This window comes from Triticum urartu, chromosome 2A (assembly GCF_056163025.1).
Source record: "Triticum urartu cultivar PI428250 chromosome 2A, HENAU_Tu73, whole genome shotgun sequence".
In the NCBI taxonomy this organism is placed as follows: Eukaryota; Viridiplantae; Streptophyta; class Magnoliopsida; order Poales; family Poaceae; genus Triticum; species Triticum urartu.
The window spans coordinates 202,529,239-202,556,437 of NC_141874.1; positions in this window are offsets into that span (position 1 = coordinate 202,529,239).

Sequence of the window (27,199 nt, forward strand, 5' to 3'; positions counted from 1 at the left end):
TGCATGGAGCTACTCTAGCTAATTGCTCCCACTTTCAATATGTATCTAGACCGAGACTTAGAGTCATCAAGATTAGTGTCAAAACTTGCATCGGCGTAACCCTTTACGACGAACCTTTTTTTCACTTCCATAATCGAGAAACATATCCTTATTCCACTAAGGATAATTTTGACCGCTGTCCAGTGATCTACTCCTAGATCACTATCGTACTCCCTTGCCAAACTCAGTGGTAGGGCATACAATAGATCTGGTATACAGCATGGCATACTTTATAGAACCTATGACTGAGGCATAGGGAATGACTTTCATTCTCTTTCTATCTTCTGCCGTGGTCGGGCTTTGAGTCTTACTCAACTTCACACCTTGTAACACAGGCAAGAAACCTTTTCTTTGACTGTTCCATTTTGAACTACTTCAAAATCTTGTCAAGGTATGTACTCATTGAAAAAACTTATCAAGTGTCTTGATCTATCTCTATAGATCTTGATACTCAATATGTAAGCAGCTTCACCGAGGTATTTCTTTGAAAAACTCCTTTCAAACACTTCTTTATGCTTTGCAGAATAATTCTACATTATTTCCGATCAACAATATGTCATTCACATATACTTATCAGAAATGTTGTAGTGCTCCCACTCACTTTCTTGTAAATACAGGCTTCACCGCAAGTCTGTATAAAACTATATGCTTTGATCAACTTATCAAAGCGTATATTCCAACTCCGAGATTCTTGCACCAGTCCATAGATGGATCGCTGGAGCTTGCATATTTAGTTAACACCTTTAGGATCGACAAAACCTTCTAGTTGCATCGTATACAACTCTTCTTTAGTAAATCCATTAAGGAATGTAGTTTTGTTTATCAATTTGCCAGATTTCATAAAATGCGGCAATTGCTAACATGATTCGGACAGACTTAAGTATAGATACGAGTGAGAAAATCTCATCGTAGTCAACACCTTGAACTTGTCGAAAACCTTTTGCGACAATTCTAGCTTTGTAGATAGTAACACTACTATCAGCGTCCGTCTTTCTCTTGAAGATCCATTTATTTTCTATGGCTTGCCGATCATCGGGCAAGTCAACCAAAGTCCATACTTTGTTCTCATACATGGATCATATCTCAGATTTCATGGCTTCAAGCCACTTTGCGGAATCTGGGCTCACCATCGCTTCTTCATAGTTCGTAGGTTCATCATGATCTAGTAGCATGACTTCCAGAACAGGATTACCGTACCACTTTGGCGCGGATCTTACTCTGGTTGATCTACGAGGTTCAGTAGTATCTTGTTCTGAAGTTTCATGATCATCATCATTAGCTTCCTCACTAACTTGTGTAGGTGTCACAGAAACAGTTTTCTGTGATGTACTACTTTCCAATAAGGGAGCAGGTACAGTTACCTCGTCAAGTTCTACTTTCCTCCCACTCACTTCTTTCGAGAGAAACTCCTTCTCCAGAAAGTTTCCGAATTTGGTAACAAAAGTCTTGCCTTCGGATCTGTGATAGAAGGTGTATCCAATAGTTTCCTTTGGATATCCTATGAATACGCACTTCTCCGATTTGAGTTTGAGCTTATCAGGATGAAACTTTTTCATATAAGCATCGCAACCCCAAACTTTAAGAAACGACAGCTTAGGTTTCTTGCGAAACCATAGTTCACATGGTGTCGTCTCAACGGATTTAGATGGTGCCCTATTTAACGTGAATGCAGCTGTCTCTAATGCATAACCCCAAAATGATAGTGGTAGATCGGTAAGAGACATCATAGATTGCACTATATCCAATAAAGTACGGTTATGACGTTCGGACACACCATTATGCTGTGGTGTTCCATGTGGCATGAGTTTGTGAAACTATTCCACATTGTTTTAATTGAAGACCAAACTCGTAACTCAAATATTTGTCTCCGCGATCAGATCGTAGAAACTTTATTTTCTTGTCACGATGATTTTCCACTTCACTCTGAAATTCTTTGAACTTTTCAAATGTTTTAGACTTATATTTCATCAAGTAGATATACCCATATCTGCTCAAATCATCTGTGAAGTTCAGAAAATAACGATACTTGCCGTGAGCCTTAACACTCATCGGACCGCATACATCAGTATGTATTATTTCCAATAAGTCAGTTGCTCGCTCCGGAGAACGGAGTCTTAGTCATCTTGCCCATGAGGCATGGTTCGCAAGCATCAAGTGATTCATAATCAAGTGATTCCAAAATCCCATCAGCATGGAGTTTCTTCATGCGCTTTACACCAATATGACCTAAACGACAGTGCTACAAATAAGTTGCACTATCATTATTAACTTCGCATCTTTTGGTTTCAATATTATGAATATGTGTATCACTACGATCGAGATCCAATCAACTTGTTTCATTGGGTGTATGACCATCGAAGGTTTTATTCATGTAAACAGAACAACAATTATTCTCTGACTTTAATGAATAACTGTATTGCAATAAACATGATCAAATCATATTCATGCTCAACGCAAAAACCAAATAACACTTATTTAGGTTCAACACTAATCCCGAAAGTATAGGGGAGTGTGCGATGATGATCATATCAATCTTGGAACCACTTCCAACACACATCGTCACTTCACCCTTAACTAGTCTCTATTTATTCTGCAACTCCCGTTTCGAGTTACTAATCTTAGCAACTGAACTAGTATCAAATACTGAGGGGTTGCTATAAACACTAGTAAAGTACACATCAATAACATGTATATCAAATATACTTATGTTCACTTTGCCATCCTTCTTATCTGCCAATCACTTGGGGTAGTTCCGCTTCCAGTGACCAGTCCCTTTGCAGTAGAAACACTTAGTCTCAGGCTTAGGACCAGACTTGGGCTTCTTCACTTGAGCAGCAACTTTCTTGCCGTTCTTCTTGAAGTTCCCCTTCTTCCCTTTGCCCTTTTATTGAAACTAGTGGTCTTGTCTACCATCAACACTTGATGCTCTTTCTTGATTTCTACCTTCGTCGATTTCAACATCACGAAGAGCTTGGGAATCACTATAGTCATCCCTTGCATATTATAGTTCATCACGAAGTTCTACTAACTTGGTGATGGTGACTAGAGAATTCTGTCAATCACTATTTTATCTGGAAGATTAACTCCCACTTGATTCAAGCGATTGTAGTACCCAGACAATCTGAGCACATGCTCACTAGTTGAGCGATTCTCCTCCATCTTTTAGCTATAGAACTTGTTGGAGACTTCATATCTCTCAACTCGGGTATTTGCTTGAAATATTAACTTCAATTCCTGGAACATCTCATATGGTCCATGACGTTCAAAACGTCTTTGAAGTCCCGATTCTAAGCCGTTAAGCATGGTGCACTAAACTATCAAGTAGTCATCATATTGAGCTAGCCAAATGTTCATAACGTCTGCATCTGCTCCTGCAATAGGTCTGTCACCTAGCGGTGCATCAAGGACATAATTCTTCTGTGCAGCAATGAGGATAAACCTCAGATCACGGATCCAATCCGCATCCTTGCTACTAACATCTTTCAACACAATTTTTCTCTAGGAACATATCAAAATAAACATATGAAAGCAACAACGCAAGCTATTGATCTACAACATAATTTGCAAAATACTACCAGGACTAAGTTCATGATAAATTTAAGTTCAATTAATCATATTACTTAAGAACTCCCACTTAGATAGACATCCCTCTAATCTTCTAAGTGATTACGTGATCCATATCAACTAAACCATAACCGATCATCACGTGAGATGGAGTAGTTTTCAATGGTGAACATCACTATGTTGATCATATCTACTATATGATTCACGCTCGACCTTTCGGTCTCCGTGTTTCGAGGCCATATCTGCATATGCTAGGCTCGTCAAGTTTAACCTGAGTATTCCACGTGTGCAAAACTGGCTTGCACCCGTTGTAGATGGACGTAGAGCTTATCACACCCGATCATCACGTGGTGTCTGGGCACGACGAACTTTGGGAACAGTGCATACTCAGGGAGAACACTTCTTGATAATTAGTGAGAGATCATCTTAAAATGCTACCGTCAAACTAAGCAAAATAAGATGTATAAAAGATAAACATCATATGCAATCAAAATATGTGACATGATATGGCCATCATCATCTTGCGCCTTTGATCTCCATCTCCAAAGTACTGTCATGATCTCTATCGTCACCGGCATGACACCATGATCTCCATCATCTTGATCTATATCAATGTGTCGTCACACGGTCGTCTCGCCAACTATTGCTCTTGCAACTATTGCTATCGCATAGCGATAAAGTAAAGCAATTATTTGGCGCTTGCATCTTATGCAATATAGAGACAACCATAAGGATTTTGCCAGTTGCCGATAACTTCAACAAAACATGATCATCTCATACAACAACTTATATCTCATCACGTCTTGACCATATCACATCACAACATGCCCTGCAAAAACAAGTTAGACGTCCTCTACTTTGTTGTTGCAAGTTTTACATGGTTGCTACGGGCTTAGTAAGAACCGTTCTTACCTACGCATCAAAAACCACAACGATAGTTTGTCAAGTTGGTGCTGTTTTAACCTTCGCAAGGACCGGGCGTAGCCACACTCGGTTCAACTAAAGTTGGAGAAACTGACACCCGCCAGCCACCTGTGTGCAAAGCATGTCGGTAGAACCAGTCTCGCGTAAGCGTACGCGTAATGTCGGTCCGGGCCGCTTCATCCAACAATACCGCCGAACCAAAGTGTGACATGCTGGTAAGCAGTATGACTTATATCGCCCACAACTCACTTGTGTTCTACTCGTGCATATTACATCAACGCATAAAACCTAGGCTCGGATGCCACTGTTGGGGAACGTAGTAATTTCAAAAATTTCCTACGCACACACAAGATCATGGTGATGCATAGCAACAAGAGGGGAGAGTGTTGTCTACGTACCCACGCAGACCGACTGCGGAAGCGTTGACGCAACGTAGAGGAAGTAGTCGTACGTCTTCCCGATCCGACCGATCCAAGCACCGTTACTCCGGCACCTCCGAGTTCTTAGCACACGTACAGCTCGATGACGATCCCCGGGCTCCGATCCAGCAAAGCGTCGGGGAGGAGTTCCGTCAGCACGACGGCGTGGTGACGATCTTGATGTTCTACCGTCGCAGGGCTTCGCCTAAGCACCGCTACAATATGACCGAGGTGGAATATGATGGAGGGGGGCACCGCACACGGCTAAGGAACGATCACGAAGATCAACTTATGTGTCTATGGGGTGCCCCCTGCCCCCGTATATAAAGGAGTGGAGGAGGGGAGGGCCGGCCCTCTCTATGGCGCGCCCTAGGGGAGTCCTACTCCCACCGGGAGTAGGATTCCCCCTTTCCTAGTCCAACTAGGAGTCCTTCCATGTAGTAGGAGTAGGAAACAAGGAAGGGGTGCAGCCCCTCCCCCTAGTCCAATTCGGACTAGGCCTTGGGAGGGCGCGCGGCCTGCCCTAGGCAGCCCCTCTCTCTTTCCCGTATGGCCCAATAAGGCCCAATACTTCTCCCGGCGAATTCCCGTAACTCTCCGGTACTCCGAAAAATACCCGAATCACTCGGAACCTTTCCGAAGTCCGAATATAGTCGTCCAATATATCAATCTTTACGTTTCGACCATTTCGAGACTCCTCGTCATGTCCCCGATCTCATCCGGGACTCCGAACTCCTTCGGTACATCAAAACTCATAAACTCATAATATAACTGTCATCGAAACCTTAAGCGTGCGGACCCTACGGTTCGAGAACAATGTAGACATGACCGAGACACGTCTCCGGTCAATAACCAATAGCGGGACCTGGATGCCCATATTGGCTCCTACATATTCTACGAAGATCTTTATCGGTCAGACCACATAACAACATACGTTGTTCCCTTTGTCATCGGTATGTTACTTGCCCGAGATTCGATCGTCGGTATCCAATACCTAGTTCAATATCGTTACCGGCAAGTCTCTTTACTCGTTCCGTAATACATCATCCCGCAACTAACTCATTAGTTGCAATGCTTGCAAGGCTTAAGTGATGTGCATTACCGAGAGGGCCCAGAGATACCTCTCCGACAATCGGAGTGACAAATCCTAATCTCGAAATACGCCAACCCAACATGTACCTTTGGAGACACCTGTAGAGCACCTTTATAATCACCCAGTTACGTTGTGACGTTTGGTAGCACACAAAGTGTTCCTCCGGCAAACGGGAGTTGCATAATCTCATAGTTATAGGAACATGTATAAGTCATGAAGAAAGCAATAGCAACATACTAAACGATCGGGTGCTAAGCTAATGGAATGGGTCATGTCAATCAGATCATTCACCTAATGATGTGATCCCGTTAATCAAATAACAACTCTTTGTCCATGGTTAGGAAACATAACCATCTTTGATTAACGAGCTAGTCAAGTAGAGGCATACTAGTGACACTCTGTTTTCTATGTATTCACACATGTATTATGTTTCCGGTTAATACAATTCTAGCATGAATAATAAACATTTATCATGAAATAAAGAAATAAATAATAACTTTATTATTGCCTCTAGGGCATATTTCCTTCAGCAGGTGTCTTAGCGACTTGTTGGAGAAGTTGCAATTTTTCCGACCTCCTTCATCATGGTTTCAGGCGGAGGTTTGACTGAGGGCCGCGAGATCCGTCTCGGTGCACTCGTGTTTGTCGCCGACAACTCCGCTTGGCTTCAGGAGGCTCCACTCGACGTTGACGCATCCCCCGTTCGCGGGGCAACGCACTTTTGCGCGTGCGTCTGCGGAGTCCTCCTGCGGCAGCCGTCGACCCAGTATCGGTCGGTGGCTCCTGTAGCTTCCCCCTCCCTGCGGCCCGCCGGAGCAAACATTCCGGTTGATCGAGGCTTCAGCGGTGGGTGAAGCATGCGGTGGCTCGCTAGTCGGCAACCCCCAAGTCACGACAATCGAGCCCGACGAAACCCTCTACGGCCTGTTCGATCTGTCGACTGGCTCCGTAGAGACTGCATCCGAGTGCGACAGCAGCGACCCTACGGCGGAAGTTTTGATGGTCAATGGACCACGCAATCCTCCTGGCTTCACCCGTGAAGACGGAGGCGATGGGGGCGGTGATCCGTCGCGTGTTCATGAAGAGTACCGCCCCGATCCCCTCTCTTCGCAGCAGAGAGAAGAACTTCGCCGCCGGAACATGGATGCACTTCACACTCCTATCGTTGGAGAATCCAGTCGACGTCAACTTTTTCCGCCTCCGACTCAGGTATACCGAACTCCAATCCAGAATCTTGCAGATCCGGGCCTTGCTCCGAGCCGCGGGTGAGCAGAACACAGTAGTATCTCAGTCGCGGAATAGGATTCACAGCAGATTCGTGGTTGCAGACATAGTCCAGTCGGCTCACAGCCCAAGATTGCCCCCAAGGCGTGAGGGACATGGAGATCGACGAGATCAGTATAGAAACCGTGAGCAGTATGATCACCGAATTGACCGCGATGATCGTCGTCGAGTGCCCACACCTCCCCAAGGAGTGGGTCATACGTGCCTCGGCAACATGATGACAGGCGCCCTCACAGTGTTGGGCGAGGGATTCCAGTCGACCCTAGAGAGTCAGGCTTTGATGCGAGATCTATTCTCGTTCAGGGCTTGGTCGACAGAAACAGAGCTCAACGAGAAGGTCATGACAGAGATCTACCAACCAGCAGCAGAGTGCATGTCTCAGGTCCGGAGTGCTTTAGCAGAGCCATCAGGGCTGCAGTGATTCCCCCCAACTTCAGGTTGGCGACTAGAGTCAGTAAGTTCACTGGTGAATCCAAGCCTGACACTTGGCTTGAAGACTACTGAGTGGCTGTTCAGATTGGTGGCGGCAATGATGAAGTGGCCATGAAACACCTTCATCTGATGCTGGAGGGCTCGGCCAGAGCATGGCTGAATCAGTTAGCACCTGGTAGTATTTATACTTGGGAAGATCTTGCTCGACTATTTGTTAGAACATTTGAAGGTACTTGCAAGCGGCCAGTAGGGTTGACAGAATTACAGTGTTGCGTTCAGAAACCGAATGAAACTTTGAGGGATTATATCCAGAGATGGATCACATTGCACCACACGGTGGAGAATGTGTCTGATCATCAGGCAATTTGTGCCTTTAAAGAAGGCGTCAAATATCGGGAGTTGAATTTGAAATTCGGTCATACAGGAGATATGACTCTGACTCGGATGATGGAAATTGCCACCAAGTACGCCAACGGTGAAGAAGAAGACCGACTCCAGGGTGGCAAGCACAAAACAGTCGCCCACGAAACCGGAGGAGGAAACTCCAGTCGGAAGCAGAAGCGCAAAGCCGAGCCAGCCGCTCCTGGTGAAGCCTTAGCATGACTCAAGGAAAGTTCAAGGGGAAGCCCAAAGGGTCGTGGAACCCCAAGAAAGTAAAAGATCAAGATGGAAATGATGTGCTGGATTTACCATGCCACATTCACACCAAAAAAGATGAAGATGGTAATTTCATTTACCCGAAGCATACCACTCGACAGTGTCGACTCCTAATCCAGCAATTCCGAGAGAAACAACCCAAGGAAAAGGAGAAAGAAGCAGACAAGGTTGAGGACGATGAAGAGGATGATGATGGTTATCCCCACGTGAATTCCACTCTGATGATTTTTGCTGACGTTGAGAGTAAGAGTCGATTGAAAGTCATCAATAGAGAAGTGAACATGGTCGCTCCGGTGACACCCAGTTATTTGAAGTGGTCCCAGACTGCCATTACATTCGACCAGTCCGATCACCCAGCACACATAGCCACCCCTGGAAGGCAAGCGTTGGTGGTCGACCCAGTAGTTGAAGGCACCCGACTGACTAAGGTTCTGACGGATGGTGGCAGTGGCCTGAATATACTGTATGTGGAGACGTTGAAAGGAATGGGCATTCCGATGTACAGACTCAGTGAAAGTAATATGAGTTTCCATGGGGTCATTCCCGGCAAGAAGGCTGCATCACTCGGCCAGATTGCTCTCGACGTGGTTTTCGGTGATTCCAAGAATTACCGCAAAGAAAAGTTGACATTTGAAGTTGTGGATTTCCAGAGTGCCTATCATGCTATTCTGGGCAGGCCAGCTTATGCACGTTTTATGGCTCGACCATGTTACGTGTACCTCAAATTGAAGATGCCTGGTCCCAAAGGGGTGATCACTATCACTGGTAGTCGGAAGAAGGCGGAAGAGTGCTTCCAGAAGGGCTCAAAGATCGCCGATGCACAAATGGCCGTAGTAGAATTGCAGGAATATCAAATAATGCAGATCCGAGTGATTTGTTGCGAGACAAGAAGCCTACCACAGATTCAGCATTCCAGTCGTCTGGCGAAACAAAGTCGATTCACATTCACCCGACGGATCCCAATGCTGCTCCGACTCACATTTCAACAACACTTGACTCCAAATAGGAAGAAGCGCTCATCCAGTTCCTCCGTGAGAACCGGGACATCTTTGCATGGAAACCTTCGGACATGCCAGGTGTTCCCAGGGGACTGGCTGAGCATCGTTTGCGGATCGACCCAAAAGTGAAACCAGTCAAAGAACATCTTCGACGGTCCGCCGTACAGAAGAGGAAGGCAATCGGTGAAGAGGTGGCTCGGCTTTTGGCAGCTGAGTTTATCCGTGAGATTTACCACTCCGAGTGGTTCGCTAATGTTGTCATGGTCCCAAAGAAGGACGACTCACTTCGCATGTGCATTGACTTCAAGCATATCAATCGGGCCTGCCCGAAGGACCACTTTCCTCTCCCTCGCATCGACCAAATAGTCGACTCGACTGCGGGGTGTGAGCGTTTGTCCTTTTTGGACGCCTATTCCGGGTATCATCAGATCCGTCTGTACGGACCTGACGAGATAAAAACAGCTTTCATCACCCCATTTGGGTGCTTCTGTTATGTCACTATACCATTCGGTTTGAAGAACGCTGGAGCCACATTCATGCGGATGATTCAGAAGTGCCTGCTCACTCAGATCAGTCGGAATGTGGAAGCATACATGGATGACATTGTGGTCAAGTCACGTAAAGGTTCCGACCTACTAGCTGACCTTGCTGAAACCTTTGCCAACCTCAGAAGGTATGATATCAAGCTTAATACATCAAAGTGCACGTTTGGAGTTCCAGGGGAAAATTACTTAGTTTTCTCGTTTCCGAACGAGGGATCTACGCTAACCCAGAGAAAGTGGGTGCCATACTCCGGATGAAACGCCCTGTGCGTGTGCATGATGTCTAGAAGCTTACTGGTTGTTTGGCCGCCCTAAGTCGATTCATTTCTCGCCTCGGTGAAAAGGCACTGCCTCTTTACCGACTGATGAAGAAATCAGATAAGTTCGAGTGGACTCCTGAAGCTGATGCAGCATTTGCAGAGCTAAAAGCCCTGCTTTCCACCCAGCCGGTGCTTGCTGCCCCAATCAGCAAAGAGCCTTTACTGCTTTATATAGCAGCCACTGGACAAGTCATCAGTACAATACTTACGGTCGAGCGGGAAGAAGAGGGAAAAGCCTATAAAGTTCAGCGCCCGGTTTATTATGTTTCTGAAGTTCTGACTCCGTCAAAGCAGAGATATCCACACTATCAGAAGCTTGTTTATGGGATTTACATGACCACGAAGAAGGTTGCACACTATTTCTCTGATCACTGTTACAGTCGTCAGCGACGCTCCATTGTCGGAGATTCTGCACAACAGAGATGCAACTGGTCGAGTGGCAAAATGGGCGATTGAACTCCTTCCTTTAGATATCAAGTTTGAGGCAAAGAAAGCTATCAAGTCCCAAGCAGTGGCAGATTTCCTCGCCGAGTGGATCGAACAACAACTGCCGACTCAAGTTCACTCATAGCACTGGACCATGTTCTTTGATGGATCCAAGATGCTGAATGGTTCTGGTGCTGGGGTGGTACTGGTATCCCCCCGAGGAGACAAGCTCAGATACGTCCTCTAGATTCACTTTGATTCCTCCATTAACGAAGCAGAATATGAAGCACTCCTATATGGGTTACGCATGGCCATTTCACTCGGTGTCCGTCACCTCATGGTTTACGACGACTCAGATTTGGTGGTCAATCAAGTGATGAAAGAATGGGACGTTAGAAGCCCAGCTATGACTGGTTACTGCAATGTGGTGAGGAAGTTGGAAAAGAAGTTTGAGGGGTTAGAGCTCCATCACATACCCTGTCTGAAAAATCAAGCAGCCAATGATTTGGCAAAGATAGGTTCCAAGAGAGAAGCCATTCCCAACAATGTGTTTTTGAACATATTCACACACCGACAGTTCAGGAAGATCCTTTTACTGAAGAGTCCCCGCAGCCTAAGAGCGCCACAGATCTGACTGAAGTCGAGGTCCCAGCCGTGGTCGATCTAATCATGGAGGTTCTGGTCATTACTACCGACTGGACAGTGCCATACATTGCATACATCCTTAGGAAGGAACTCCCAGAGGACGAAGAAGAGGCTCGACAGATCGTCCATCGATCCAAGGCCTTTACTGTGATAAGAGGACAACTTTTCAGGGAAAGCGTGACTGGAGTCGGTCAGAGATGTATAACGCCAAAAGAAGGTCGAATGATCCTCAATGACATCCACTCGGGAACCTGTGGTCACCATGCGTCCTCTCGGGCCATCGTGGCTAAAGCATGCCGAGCCGGATTTTATTGGCCACGAGCAAATGAAATGGCGAAAGATATAGTCGACAGATGTGAAGGCTGCCAGCTTTACTCTGACATGTCTCACAAGCCAGCGTCAGCCCTGAAGACCATTCCCCTTGTCTGGCCCTTTGCTGTTTGGGGATTGGATATGGTTGGACCACTGAGAACTGGTAGGAGCGGCTTCACTCATGTGCTCGTAGCAGTCGACAAGTTTACCAAATGGATTGAAGCTAAAGCTATCAAGAATCTTGAAGTCAGCACCGCTGTCAGTTTTATCAGAAAATTGACATTCAGATATGGAGTTCCACACAGCATCATCACTGACAACGGGTCAAACTTCGATTCTGATGAGTTTAGAGCTTTCTACGCTTATCAAGGCACACGAGTCGACTATGCTTCAGTCGCTCACACGCAGTCGAGCAGACAAGCAGAAAGAGCGAATGGCCTAATTCTCAAAGGACTGAAACCCCGACTGATGCATGATCTCAAACACACAGCAGGCACTTGGGTCGATGAACTTCTTTTAGTTCTTTGGAGTTTGAGGACAACTCCCAATCGATCGACTGGACGAACTCCTTTATTTTTGGTCTATGGAGCCGAAGCTGTTCTGCCAAGTGACCTGCTCCACAACGCATCCCGAGTCGAGCTCTTCTCTGAAGAGGAAGCAGAACAGGTCTGGCAAGATTCAGTTGATCTCTTAGAGGAGGAAAGAGAGATGGCCTTGATCCGGTCGACCATTTATCAGCAAGACTTGTGTCGATTCCACACCAGAAACGTGAGGGGTCGAACCTTTCAAGAGGGAGACTTGGTTCTTCGAGTGGATCAACAGAAACCACACAAGCTCGCCCCTGCTTGGGAAGGCCCCTTCATCATCACCAGAGTTCTCCACAATGGAGCATACCATCTTTACAGCGTCGAGCATCAGAAGGACGTGCCATGGGCTTGGAACACGGAGCTGCTCCGCCCCTTTTATACTTAAGCACTCGTTCGAATAAAATGTAATAAGAAATACCTTTGTAATTTGTTCATCAAAGACAAGAGCTTTACAGTCTTCTCGCATGATTGTTGTTGTTTTTATTTACCTCCAAAATCCCCCAGTGGGTGGGCTTAGCCGTGAATCTGTTTCGCCTAAGTTCAAAAGAAAATCCTACCGAGTGATGAGCAAACCTCTCACTCGGGGGCTTAGCCGCGAATCCGTTTCGCCTAAGTTTGAAAGAAAATCCTACCGAGTGGTGAGCAAGCCTCTCACTCGGGGGCTTAGCTGCAGTCCAGTCATTGTTGAGGAAATCGTTAACTGGTAGCTGCTCGGTTGGCTAGCGAGTAGGGGATTAATCGGCTAATCGGCAAGTTAATCGGCCATTTAATCAATTAATCGGATGATTTTTCAGTTTATCGGCTACTCGGTGACCCTATGAGTAGGGATTAATCGGCAAGTTAACTGGTTAATCGGATGAATTCTTGAACAGGGAGTCCAGTACTCGCCTAAGTTTGTAAAATCCTACCGAGTGGTGAGCAAGCCTCCCACTCGGGGGCTTAGCTGCAGTCCAGTACTCGCCTAAGGTTATAAAATCCTACCGAGTGGTGAGCAAGCCTCCCACTCGGGGGCTTAGCCGCAGTCCAGTACTCGCCTAAGGTTATAAAATCCTACCGAGTGGTGAGCAATCCTCCTACTCGGGGGCTTAGCTGCAGTCCAGTACTCGCCTAAGTTTAAAAAATCCTACCGAGTGGTGAGCAATCCTCCCGCTCGGGGGCTTAGCTGCAGTCCAGTACTCGCCTATGTTTAAAAAATCCTACCGAGTGGTGAGCAAGCCTCCCACTCGGGGGCTTAGCTGCAGTCCAGTACTCCCCTAAGGTTATAAAATCCTACCGAGTGGTGAGCAATCCTCTAACTTGGGGGCTTAGCTGCAGTCCAGTACTCGCCTAAGTTTAAAAAATCCTACCGAGTGGTGAGCAATCCTCCCACTCGGGGGCTTAACTGCAGTCCAGTACTTGCCTAAGTTTAAAAAATCCTACCAGTGGTGAGAAATCCTCCCACTCGGGGGCTTAGCTGCAGTCCAGTACTTGCCTAAGTTTGTAAAATCCTACCGAGTGGTGAGCAATCCTCCCACTCGAAGGCTTAGCTACAGTCCAGTACTCGCCTAAGTTTGTAAAATCCTACCGAGTGGTGAGCAATTCTCCCCTCGAGGGCTTAGCTGCAGTCCAGTACTCGCCTAAGTTTATAAAATCCTACCGAGTGGTGAGCAATCCTCCCACTCGGAGGCTTAGCTGCAGTCCAGTACTCGCCTAAGTTTGTAAAATCCTACCGAGTGGTGAGCAATCCTCCCACCCGGGGGCTTAACTGTAGTCCAGTACTCGCCTAAGTTTGTAAAATCCTTTCCCTAAGAGTTGCACCACCAGTACAACATACGCTCCACCCTTGTCCGCAAGGACGACGAGGCGTAGTTCGACTGCAACCCTCTTCTCTGAGCTACGCCACAAATACAACGTAAGCTCCACCCTTGTCCGCAAGGACGACGAGGCGCAGGTCGACTGCAACCCTCTTCTCCGAGCTACGCCACAAATACAACATACACTCCATCCTTGTCTGCAAGGACGACGAAGCGCAGGTCGACTGCAACCTTCTCCTCCGAGCTAAGCCACAAATACAACGTACGCTCCATCCTTGTCTGCAAGGACGACGAAGCGCGGGTTGACTGCAGCCTTCTCCTCTGAGCTACGCCACAGATACAACGTACGCTCCATCCTTCTCCGCAAGGACGACGAAGCGCAGGTCGACTGCAAGCTTCTCCGCCAAGCTACGCCACAAATACAACGTACGCTCCATCCTTGTCCGCAAGGACGACAAAGCGTAGGTCGACTGCAACCTTCTCCTCCGAGCTACGCCACAAGTACAACATGCACTCCATCCTTGTCCGCAAGGACGGCGAGGCGCAGGTCGACTGCAACCTTCTCCTCCGAGCTACGCCACAAATACAACGGAGCAGATCCCAAAAGCAATCGCAAGTATACTCAAAAGCAGTTCGAATAAATCCTAAAGTTCCAAGCAACCAATCAAAAGTATTCGAGCATCAAGCCCGAAGGAGTTTAATGGTTACAGCAACCACTCGGCATTCCGAGGCAAATTTAAGACAAGTTTAAATCTCATAGTTTGTTCACTCGACAGAAGGAGGGCTGGAGGGTTTGATGAATTCGTCCAAGTCGATTCCGTCTGCGATCCGAGTGGCAGCAGCGATGAAAGTCTCCATAAAGGACTGGAAGTCATGCCTTTTGGTGTTGGCGAACTTGATCGCCGCTAGCTTGTCTTCACGAGCTTCCTTGCAGCGGACTCTGACCAAGGACAACGCCACGTTAGTACCACACCGGGCAGAGGACTTCTTCCATTCTTGCACTCGACCAGGAATCTCGTTGAGCCGAGCCATCAGAGATTCCAGGTCATTTTGAAGCGTCGCCCTGGCCAGAGTGATGAGTCGATCCGTGAAACTGCCACCTTCAGGCGTGCGAGATAACTTGTGACGCTGGACACGAGATTCCAGTCGAAGCACGTTCATGGCAGTCTCGTCGCAAACCAGAGAAACGATAGGGTCTAGACCAGTCTCGATCCTTCCGGTTTCCTCGTCAAAGTTTTGTCAGACTTCTGCAGTCAAAGAGTTAGTGAGTCAACTGGACAGGATTAACTTGCAAGCAGCAAAGCAGTTGGATTAAAAGGAGTACCTTCCAGCATAAGATAGAACTTCTTGGCAAGAGTTCTCAGATAGGCTTTCGTGTCATTTCTCTTGCGGACCGCAGACTCCAGCTTCTCATTCAGGGCAATCTTATCCTTCTTCAGACGACTTACTTCTCGGTTAGACTCATTGAGACATGACTTCAGCTTGTTCACCTCCCCTTCCAACGCTCTGACTGAAGCCAGCTTCTGGTCTGCAAGTGCAGTCTTGTCTTGAGCTTCCTTCTGTGCAGCTGCAAGGTCCAAGTCCTTCTTCTCCAGAGCCAACCTCATTTTCTCTGCAAAAGAAGCAATCGGATCAAACAAGAGATCAAAGAAATATCTTAAAAGATGGTCAACGTGAACAGTCGACAGGCAGCTACCTTCCATACCGGCAGCTTCATCTTCGGCTTTCTTCAACTTTTGTCGGGCCAACTCCAAGTCGAGGTTGAGTTGCCTCTGCTTCCCCTCAAACTCGGCAAACTTAGAAATGAGAGAACAAGATTTCTGCAGGAGGTAAAAAAAGTGTCAATTGACAAGATCAAAGGTTATTTACTTCCGAGTGAATGAAACTTAGAAGTTCACTTAGACCCCAGTCGACTGCCCGTAGTCGACTGCGGTCTCAGGGAATACACCCAGCGGGTGCACTTGGCATGCCCCCACTGATTCAGACCCAACTCAACCGGTCCGCCTGGGTCAAGTAAAAAAAGAGAACTATTCAGACCCCGGCCAACTGCCAGCAGTCGACCGCGGTCTCGGGGACTACACCCAGTGGGTGCACTCGGCGTGCCCCCACTGGTTCAGATCTCATTCGACCAGTCCGCCCGAGTCGAGTGGAAGAAAAGAAAGGAAAAAGAACTCAGACCCCAGTCGACTGCCCGCAGTCGACTGTGGTCTCGGAGACTACACCCAATGGGTGCACTTAGCGTGCCCCCACCGGTTCAGATCCTACTCACCTAGACCGAGTGGAAGAGCGCAAATACCAAAGACAACAAAACACCCAGTGGGTGTACAGGTTCGACGCAAGCAGCAAGAGATTGTATAAAAGAAAATATTTCGGGTAGCATATCCTAATAGAACAAGGTCAGTCGAAAGTTTACTTACCTGGACATTGGCCCGGAGAGCAACGCTGGCGTCGTAAGCAGCCTGGATATGCTCGTGCACCGTCTTCATCTGCTCCATCATCATGTTAGCCTGACGGATGGCTTCCGCAGCCACGTCCGACTGGTTTTCCAGAACATGGTAGTTGGTGAAGAAGGGGGCAGACAACCCAGGTGCGGCAGCTTGGAGCTCCGAAGCGTGAGGTTGGACGACTGAAGGGAACACCGGTTCAATCGACGGTGCAGGGCGCTCACTCGACAATGGTACAACAAAAGTTACAGAGGCCCCACCTGCGTCTTCAGATTGCCGGGCGGTTGGTGTGGTCGTCGGTCCCTACTGGGACGTCTTGCCAGCCTCTACCTTTTTGTTCTTTCTGGGCCTAGGGGGCACATCTTCATCATCATCTGGAAGATCGATGACGTTGGGTGGAGCTGCAGAGAAATCAGTTGACCCCAAGTGAATCGCTAGAGTTTAATTGACCAAGTAATCAAGAACAAGATCATAAGAGTTTTTACCTGGGTTGGAGGTAACTGCGTCTTCCATCTCCTCATCTCGATATTGGTAGGAAGAAGTTCCAGATGTAGAAGCACTGCAAATGTCAACATTCAGTCGGTTACGTTCTGTTGCTCGAGTCAACCAAAGGAACAGATCAGATGTTCACCCGGAGATGGTGGGGACGGTCACTTTGATTCTGGGCAAAGCCTTCGGTGGTTTAGAGGAGGTGGCTTTCGATGCTTTTGGCGCAGGAGGCGGCACAATCTTGGGCTGTTTCGATATCTTCTTAGTCGGCGCTGGCGAAGACGTCCGAGGGTGCTTCGAAGATGGCCCAGTCGGTGCAGCCGCAAGGACCGGGGTGCTCGCCGGGTCTTGAGCGTGTTTGGATCTTCTCTCTCTGCGAGGAGGCGAGTCTACCTCCTCGTCATCACTCGAGTCGTCGCTCTCCTCGTCCTCCTCCGCATCCGAGTGCCACTCGCCACTCTCGCCCCCGCTCGCCCCTTCCTCGACGTCTTGCTCCTGCACTCCATTGGGCATCAACTAAATATCAATAAGAGCCTGAAAAGACAATGAACGAAAGAAATACAGTCGATCGTCAACAAGGTGTTACACAGTGAATCGAGAAGATACTTGGCAAAGCAGAATCATACCTGTTCCGGCTGGCGCGAGTGGTCGAATGGAATCACCCTCCTAGACCCCCGGGAATTACCTTTGTTGCCGGTGATTCCTCTCAGCCACTTCTCCATCGTGTCTTCACTAACGTCCTCCGGGTGGATCCGAGTGGAGTCCTCGAGTCCCGAGTACATCCACATCGGATGGTCACGGGCTTGAAGTGGTTGGATGCGTCGACTAAGAAAGACCTCCAGCAGGTCCATTCCAGTCACCCCGTCATGGACAAGTTGGACGACCCGCTCGACCAACGCCTTCACCTGCGCCTTCTCTTCCAGGATCACCCTCAGGGAGGAGGGCTTCTCCACTCGGGCCAAGGAAAAGGGGGGGGGGAAGTCCAGTCGACTGACCCGGGGTCGGCTGGTCCTTACAGTAAAACCAGGTCGACTGCCAGCCCCGGACCGAGTCAGGAAGGATCATAGCTGGGAAGGTGCTCTTATTCCTCATTTGGATTCCAAGGCCCCCGCACATCTGAATCACGTGCGTCCTCTCGTCACTCGGGTTGGACTTCTTGACCGACTAGGAGCGGCAGGTGAATATGTGCTTGAATAGACCCCAGTGCGGTCGACAACCCAAGAAATTTTTGCACATCGACACAAAGGCAGCAAGATACACTATGGTGTTTGGAGTGAAGTGGTGGAGCTGAGCCCCGAAGAAGTTCAAAAAGACACGAAAGAAAGGATGGGGAGGCAAAGAGAACCCACGGTCGACATGAGTGGCGAGGAGAACACACTCACCCTCCAGCGGCCGCGGCTCGGTCTCGTTCCCCGGGAGCCACGCCGATTCGTGGGGGATCAATCCCCCCTCAACCAGGTCGTCGAGGTCGTCCTGGCTGATCGCCGAGCGAATCCAATCGCCCTGGATCCAGCCCGATGGCAGGCCAGACCTTGACGAGGACCTGCCCCGGCTGGTCCTCTTTCCTTTTGCCTTCGCGGTCGCCTTCTTCGCGCGCTCCAACGCCACCGTCTTCTCCTTTCCCATGGCGGCAGATCGAGTCCGAGCAAGGCTATGACGCCGAGAGCGGAAGCGGGCGCAGCGGAGAAATCCGAGGAAGAAGAAAGAGAATGAGGGTGCACGGTTCAAAAGCCCGGTCCGGTGCCTTTTATAAGGTCACTTCCGAGTGGCTGACTTGTAGGCCCGGACGATATAAACAAATCCCGCAACAGTAACGCACGGATACTTGGCGAAAAAGGTAGCGCAGGAATCGAGGCGACCTGCCTAATCCGTCTCGATTACCACGGCCTCGCCCGTCCGACGCGCTTCCCGAAATTCGAATCCCGCGAAATCCACGGACAGCAGAACAACTTGTCAGACGAAAGACATCCTCTGCATCATCATTCAGAACTCTACCATAAAAGTTCACTCAACAAAAACTAAGAATGGACCAAGGCGACTGAAAAAGAAGTTGGTGTCATCCCCTCAGTTCATTGATCCAGAGCAAGATATACTCATAGCACGAAAAATGAGTCGGAAGTGTTCTCAACTCCTTCCTCACTCAAACCCTGATCCATTCGGGGGCTAATGATGAAGCTATGTACCTAGGGTAGGGTCATGGATCTGTTCAAGATACCCTCCCCAAGGACATCCCAAAGGTGCCAGGAGCATACGAAGAAAAATCATCATCCACTCGACCATGAAGTTATGTTCCACTCGACAATCCTGAAGACACTCGACTGTACAGATAATCACTCGACTACCAGAAGATCTAGAGCCACTCCACTCTGCAACGGTCGAGAATTAAGTCATAGCTTTAATGGTCATTATGTATCTTTATTGCAGGCGTTACCGGTAACGCCCCCATCTTTTATGTACCTTAAACCCTTTGTGACGTGGGCTGGCTGGGGTCCTGGTGCACTCTATATAAGCCACCCCCTCCATAGGCACAAGGGTTCGCACTTTCTGTAACACACATGCATATAATCCAGTCAACCGCCTCCGGGCTCCGAGACGTAGGGCTGTTACTTCCTCCGAGAAGGGCCTGAACTAGTAAAACTCCTGAGTACAACCCCTCCATAGCTAAGATCTTGCCTTTATATTCCAAACCCCCATTCTACTGTCAGACTTAGAACCACGACAGTTGGTGGAAGGCCGACATAGTGGAAGGCGGTGGTGGGAATTAGGGATCACTGGATCGAGTGGTCGAGAAGAGTCTGGTAGCGACGAGTCGGTATTTCATCTTTTTGAGGAGTCACATACACTGGTACGCGTTGGTCCTAAAAAAGGGTTTTAACCCCTTTCTGCGATGGCATTCAGAACCGTCGCCAAGTGAGTGTGGGCAATAGGGGGTCCTTCCCACACGACCCAGAAACCATCGGGGATATGCCGTCCTCGCATACACGCTCGGCAAAATGAGGTCGTGTGCGACCGACGAGCACTCAAATACAAAAATACGTACAGTAGTGCTCAAAAAGATACAATTATACAGGCGAAATCATTTCGAGTCATAAGTACATCCCACATAGTCAATCACCGCTAAATGTTTCCGTTCGTATATACGTACCACATAGTCACTCCAAGGAAAACGTTTGTGCAAGGTGGCGTAACGCAAACAGTTTTCAAGAGAATATCGTGTGTGATTGTTCATTGATCCAACACGGATTATTCCTAGAAACTGTGTGCGTTGCCTGAGGTCATCGCCCATGGTGTTTTCTCATTAACCGTTTGCAATAGGAAAACCCAATTAGCAAGCTAATTGGCCAATTAGCGGGCTAATTGCCCTATTATTAATAATCCATTTACTAATCTAATTGAAATTCATATCAAGCACATAATATATTCCATTTCCATATTAAGGAAGCATGATTTCATAATTGAAATACATCATAGTACAACATGATATTGCTTCAGCACTTACCCACCCCATTACACAACTGCACCAGCAGCAAGTTTCACATGCAACATCTAGAACCTTTCGAAATTAGCATCATAGACGGTACATCGAGAGATGCATCTCATCTGGAAAACTGCTGAAGCGGAAAGCGAATATTGTGCCTTCTTTCATCTTGAAGGTCTTTGCAACTTTAGGCCAGTGCCTGTGGATGATTGACAGTCTATCCTTCGACCTCTTCAGGAACACTTCAATATTGAACTGTGGGTGTTGTATGAAAACTTCCCTCACCTCCTGACCACAGAGGTGGTTTTGGAGGCAATCATCAGTGAAGCCTGAAAACAGGGATGTGCATAAATATCTTTTCTATATTGGAAACAGGGCAAAGGAATACAAAAAGGCAAGGTATAATAGTTAGTACCATCTAGTAAACCTTAGTGCTTCCCATTGTTTCCGTGCAACACATATAAGGTAGTTAATCATCAGGTTAAGTAAGGGTTCGCATGCTATCAGTAAAATATGTTGATGAAAAATAAGCACATTGCAGATTCATCAGATTAATTCAAGCCACATGGAAAACCCATTTATCCAAACCAAGCATGATTAAGAACTAGGAAATATAGCACTTGTATATGTTTCTCATGTATTAAGTGCATCCAAATTCGATTTATTCCTCACATGGTATACAATAAGGGAATGCAGCCACAGCAATTGAACATCGCATTGCAGAATTGAACCAAGCAGTTAACTAAATACCACAACAAATGAACCAAACGTTAACTGAGCACCACATTGCACAATATAACATACTCCTAATATAAGATTAGACAGTTAACCAAACCAAGCATGCTTAACAACTTGGAAATATTGCACCCTGAAGAATTGAACATCACATTTGCAGAATTGAACCAAGCAGTTAACTGAACACCACATTGCATGACATATAGAACATATACACTATATCAGAAGATTGCATGGTAAAAGTAGATAGCACAATTCACTAGAATTTGTTAAGGAAAGGCAGTAGCTAGCAACCTGAACATGGGTCCTTATAGTGAGCTAATAAGACAAGATACTCCTCGTTGTCGGAGATATCAATGACGATTGGCTCCTTGGACATGGAAGAGGGCGAGGCCTCCGCATCATGGGTGCCCTCGTTGTAGTGGTGAGTTGCCTGAGCCGCTCCGGGCACCAACCTGCTGGCTCTCAAGATGAGGTAAGCACGTGCACGCTGAGAAAACACTTTGTAGTCTTCGTCGAAGGCACCGACGGTGGCCTCGAGAAAATTCCACAAACTATCATTTAAAGCGGACAACCGCGTCATGACGTTGGCACGCGAGGCGTCAACAATGGCCTCGACGGTGAGGTGCTCCTCCAAGATCTGGGGGTCGGCACGAATGGCAGCCATCGCGACCTCATCCGCGCGTACGGCCACGATTTGCTTCTCCGCTGCCAAATGCTCCTTGAGGTCCTGGCTATACTGCATGCACCATGGCTTAGGCCGACACTTATTTGGTGGAGGGGTCAGTGATTTGGGTGGAAGGTGTCGTGCTCGCGCCAGCGGTCGGGGCATGTGGGATGTGGAAGGAGGAGGAGGATGAGGGTCGGTGTGGATTACCTGTCTGGATAGGCGAGGCCGAGTAGCGTGAAGGAGGATCGCCGGCGAGGACGCGGCGGTGCTGCAAGCAAGGAGTGAAGGTTTCAACGTGGAAAGGAAGGCGGAAATAGGGGAAATGTGGATTTTGATAAGGGGGAGGGGCGGGGAGGTATATATTTCCATGGAAGCCAAAAATTTGAAATCGCTTCAGCCAAAAACTGGCGGGTAAAGTGTCATCAGACACGGTCCCTTATTCAGAGCGGGCTGTGGACTGTAGCCGTCGCACCTTCTCGCGTAAGTCGTATGCGTACTATACTCCGACGGTGCTCCAAGATTTTTTGTGCTGCATCTCACACGGTTGTTTATAATAAACTATGTGGGATCTACTTGATTTTTCTTCTTGATTTGAATTACATAATGGGGTCACAGTGGCCATGTACGGTGTTTGAATTGCTAGACCTTTTATCTGCAGTGATCATGCAACTATATGTGTGTCATAAATGAATTGGAATTATTCAAGGTTCGTTTGGACATTTTTATGCATTAAGTGAGTTTTCAATGCATTTATGTGCATAATTCAAATTTGAACTACATGCACATGCTCTAGTGCATATAAATTTGTTGAAAAATCAAATCTTTGTCCTTGGGTGCATGCTTAGGTCCCATGCAAAAAATGGGAATGAATTTCAAACACCAGGGCACCATTGATTGCCGACAAAACATTGAGATGCCTTTTTTTTAAATTCTAGTAAATCCAAAACTCGTCTGAAATTCATGAAACTTGGCATGCTATCATGGAGCGGCATCAACATGTCATGGTAAATTTTTTGTCCCATTTGGGGCAGGTTTGGGTGTATGCTTCTCACAAACCAGAGCTTCTCACAACAACCATGATGGTTTCGGTAGGGAACGCCCCACCTTTGGAGACAAAACGATATTGATTGCCTTTTATTGCTTCCAATTTTTTTCTCGTGTCAACATAAAACAACAGGAGTGTTGTGTCAATTTTTTATGATTTTCTAGGGTTTGTTTGGACATTTTTATGCATTAAGTGAGTTTTCAATGCATTTATGTGCATAATTCAAATTTGAACTACATGCACATGCTCCAGTGCATATAAATTGGTTGAAAAATCAAATCTGTGTCCTTGGGTGCATGCTTAGGTCCCATGCAAGAAATGGGAATGAATTTCAAACACCAGGGCACTGTTGATTGCCGGCAAAACGTTGAGATGCCTGGTTTTCAAATTCTAGTAAATCCAAAACTCGTCTGAAATTCATGAAACTTGGCATGCTATCATGGAGCGGCATCAACATGCCATGGTAAATTTTTTGTCTCATTTGGGGTAGGTTTGGGTATATGCTTCTCACAAACCAAAGCTTCTCACAACAAGCATGATGGTTTCGGTAGGGAAGGTCCCACCTTTGGGGACAAAAAGATATACATTGCCTCTTATTGTTTCCAAAAAATTTCTCATGTCAACATAGAATAACAGGAGCGTTGTATCAATTTTTGTGATTTTTCAGGGTTCGTTTGGACGTTTTTATGCATTAACTGAGTTTTCAATGCATTTATGTGCATAATTCAAATTTGAACTACATGCACATGCTCTAGTGCATATAAATTGGTTGAAAAATCAAACCTGTTTCCTTGGGTGCATGCTTAGGTCCCATGCAAGAAACGGGAATGAATTTCAAACACCAGGGCACCGTTGATTGCCGGCAAAATGTTGAGATGCCTGGTTTTTAAATTCTAGTAAATCCAAAACTCGTCTGGTTCGCAGGTTCACCGAGAAGTGTGCAAGATGTTCAACGCAGGGTTTGTGCATCTCTTCAACGCAAACGGTTCAGTGAAGTAGCAAAGCGGAAGAAAATAAACCAAAAAATATACGTGTTGCCACACGCCCTGTGTGCTATGCGAGCAGGCGTGAGTTGACGGGACGCATGCGAGCAGTCCGCCATGCAGGAAGACGGGGAGGCGTGCATGCATGTGTGTGAACTGACGGGGAGGCGTGCGAGTAGCTCTGTGAAATGATGGTAGGAATGGCAGACGTCCTCCGCGCAGGTTCACCAAGAGGCGAGACAACTTTTGACCGCAACCTGCCTCACTTCTACTGGTCTGTAATAATTGCGCGCCCGAGCCTCCGGCCATAATAGGCGGCCGCACCCCCGGTCCACAGTGGTCACCGACGTCTGGACTCCGAAGTGTATGACGATGCCGCCGAAGCGCACCATCGGAGGGAGTGGTGACGCCAGGGATGGTGAAGCACCCGCACAACGCGTGAAGCTGGCCACAGAGGTTTCCATCGCCGTCGACAAGGTCTCGCGCAGGCAGCAACACGACCTTGAATTCATCGGCGCCGTCGTGCCCCCCAGCCGGAGCTGGAGGTCAACAGCAACTCCGGCAACAACTGCGACTCCGACGGAAAACCGGTTAGTCATCTATATACCCATTTGTGTGGCAAACATATCAAGTGTTTTCTCTGGTTAATCCCCCCACCCTGCCCCTCTATAACTTTTCTGGAATACAAATCCTATGGTTATGTTCTCTGAGTCCATGAAATCAGAGTAATTAAGATCCGTTAGATGCATGTAGTGTTTTGATTGTTTGAATGTTATCCATATAGAGTTAGTGATTAATTGTTTGTTCTGTACAAATGATTTTTGCTAATAATCCAACTAGGGTTAGCTTGCGTGCTAATAATTCGTGGCCAGATCTTGAGAATTGATTTTGAATGTCCTACATATATGTTTGTGCCTTTTTTCTTCCTGATCTTGAGAATTGATTTCGAATGTCCTACAACTTATGCCATTTTTCTTTCAGATTGGTATGTACACAGATGAGGCTCCCACCAGCGCTGCCGCCGGATGTAGATCTTGGACCCGGTTATGCGGCCAGAAGCGCCCCCCTGGACCTGAGGAACCAGTAGAATCTCCGGCGGACCGCATCAGCGATCTCCCAGGCGGAATCCTTGGGGAGATCATCTCCCTTCTCCTCACCAAGGATGGCTGCCGCACACAAGTCCTCTCATCTCGGTGGCGCACTCTATGGCGCACCGCGCCTCTTAATCTTGACTGTCGTCAGCTATCTGTCGATGATGATTCTGAACTCCCCAGAGCCATCATCTCTCCCACGGGGGCTCCGTTCAACGCATCTGCATCCCGGCATGCAACCTGCTGGACATACCCTGCACGGTGGCCGCCTGGCTGACATCCCGTCAATTCGAAGAACTCCAGCAGCTTGAGTTCTACCATGACTATGTATGTAACATACCACGAACCGATGTATCTGTGCCCTCACCACCGATGTCCATCACATGGTTTTCCTCCTCTCTCCACACCGCCACATTTGCCCGGTGCCATCTAGCAGACAATCTGGTACAAATGCTTCGACTCCCACTGCTAAAAAAACTTGTGCTTGTGGTGGTTGATCTGTCGGAGGCCGCACTGCACAGCATCATCCACTCCAGCTGCCCTGCCCTGGAGTGCTTGCTGCTTGTATTTGCAATGGAAATTCATATCCGTTGTCTCAAAATAAAGTCGCCCCACCTTGTAAGCATGGGAATTTGTTTTTTTGACATGATCTCATCATCGAAGATGCCCCTTCACTTCAAAGGTTGCTCCTTGATTCTGGTATAGTACCTTCGCAAATAACTATAGTCTTTGCGCCTAAACTGGAGACCTTGGGTGTAATTCGTGATCCTTTTAGATGGTTCAAAATGGTGTTTGACTCCACACCTATTGAGGTACTGTATATTATTCACGTAAACTTTTGAAATCTGCCTTTTTTATTTGTGCGCATAAGTTAAGTATCATCTTGGAGTACACTTTTGGTACTAATATTATGTTCTATGCTCAATGAAGAGCTTGTCCATCCTATCAGTGGTGGTGGATTCTGTCAAGACCTTACATATCAGTATGTGGTGTTTTGATCTAAACAAGATTATTGGCTTGCTGCAATGCTTTCCATGTCTGGAGAATTTGTATATAAAGGTGATGATTTCACACACATTGAAAGCCCATATATAATGTACTATAATTAATCGTTGAGCTATAACTCTTTCAACATAATCTTTTTAGACATTAACTATTTTCAATCTTCATCTCTATTTAGGCACTAACACATGGAGAACAAGTTATAACCAATCGATGGTTCAAGAAGCATTGGGATTTTCTCAGATCTCATGACATTCATTTGAAGACAGTAACACTGGAAGGATATGCATCCAACAATGCAAACACTAGCTTTGTCACATTCTTCATGTTGAATGCGAGGGCACTATTTTCCGTGAGGATTAAGTTTTTCGACAAGAAATTTCTTACGGCTGCAAGTGTTGAACAACATAAAAAGAAGTTTCAGGTGGACCTAAGGGCTTCTGATCGTGCTCGGCTTCTATTTACAACAGCTTGTCATCATGTACCAGTAGAATTTCTGGCCGGCGATCTTGATTTTATGGATCAGACCGATCCATTTGATTGTGACTGTCAAAAACTTTGGTTGAGCTAGATGTCATTGTCCTGTTCAATCTGGATTTTGTCTAAACCTGATGAGCAATTAATCCTTGTGCTTTTGTACTTTTTATAAGCTGGAGTTAGATATTGTTTCCCTTTTCAACTCAGTTTTGCCCCATATTTTCTTTCATACTGGGCCAATCGCTTGCCATTTCTTTCATTAAGACATAAATATTATAAGAATTCACAACATAGGGAAAGAACATCACTCTCGTGGGATCCTCGAGATCTTTGTTCATTACAGAACCCGCAAGTTCTTAGCACCCTAAAACTTATTTTTAGCTAGCACACCAGATGGGCTATAATTCTTAATAAGAAAAGTAGCATGGTAGTGACAGATTTGGATTTGTCATTTGGGACCCACGAGGAAAAAGCCTATCCAGGGAGGTGCCGACTCGACAGCAAACATTGAGAAACCTGGTTTTAAAATTACTGTAAATCCAAAACTTGCCTCAAAATCATGAAACTTGGCATGGTGTTATGACATAGCAGCAACATGTTGTGGTAAAAAATTAGTCCAATTTGGGACAAGTTTTGGTACAAACTTCTTACAAACCGGAGCTTCTCTCAAAATGGCTCATGGTTCCGAGAGGAACCTTGTCACCTATGTGTGCGAAACGACATACGCTATCTCTTCCCACCTTAATTTAT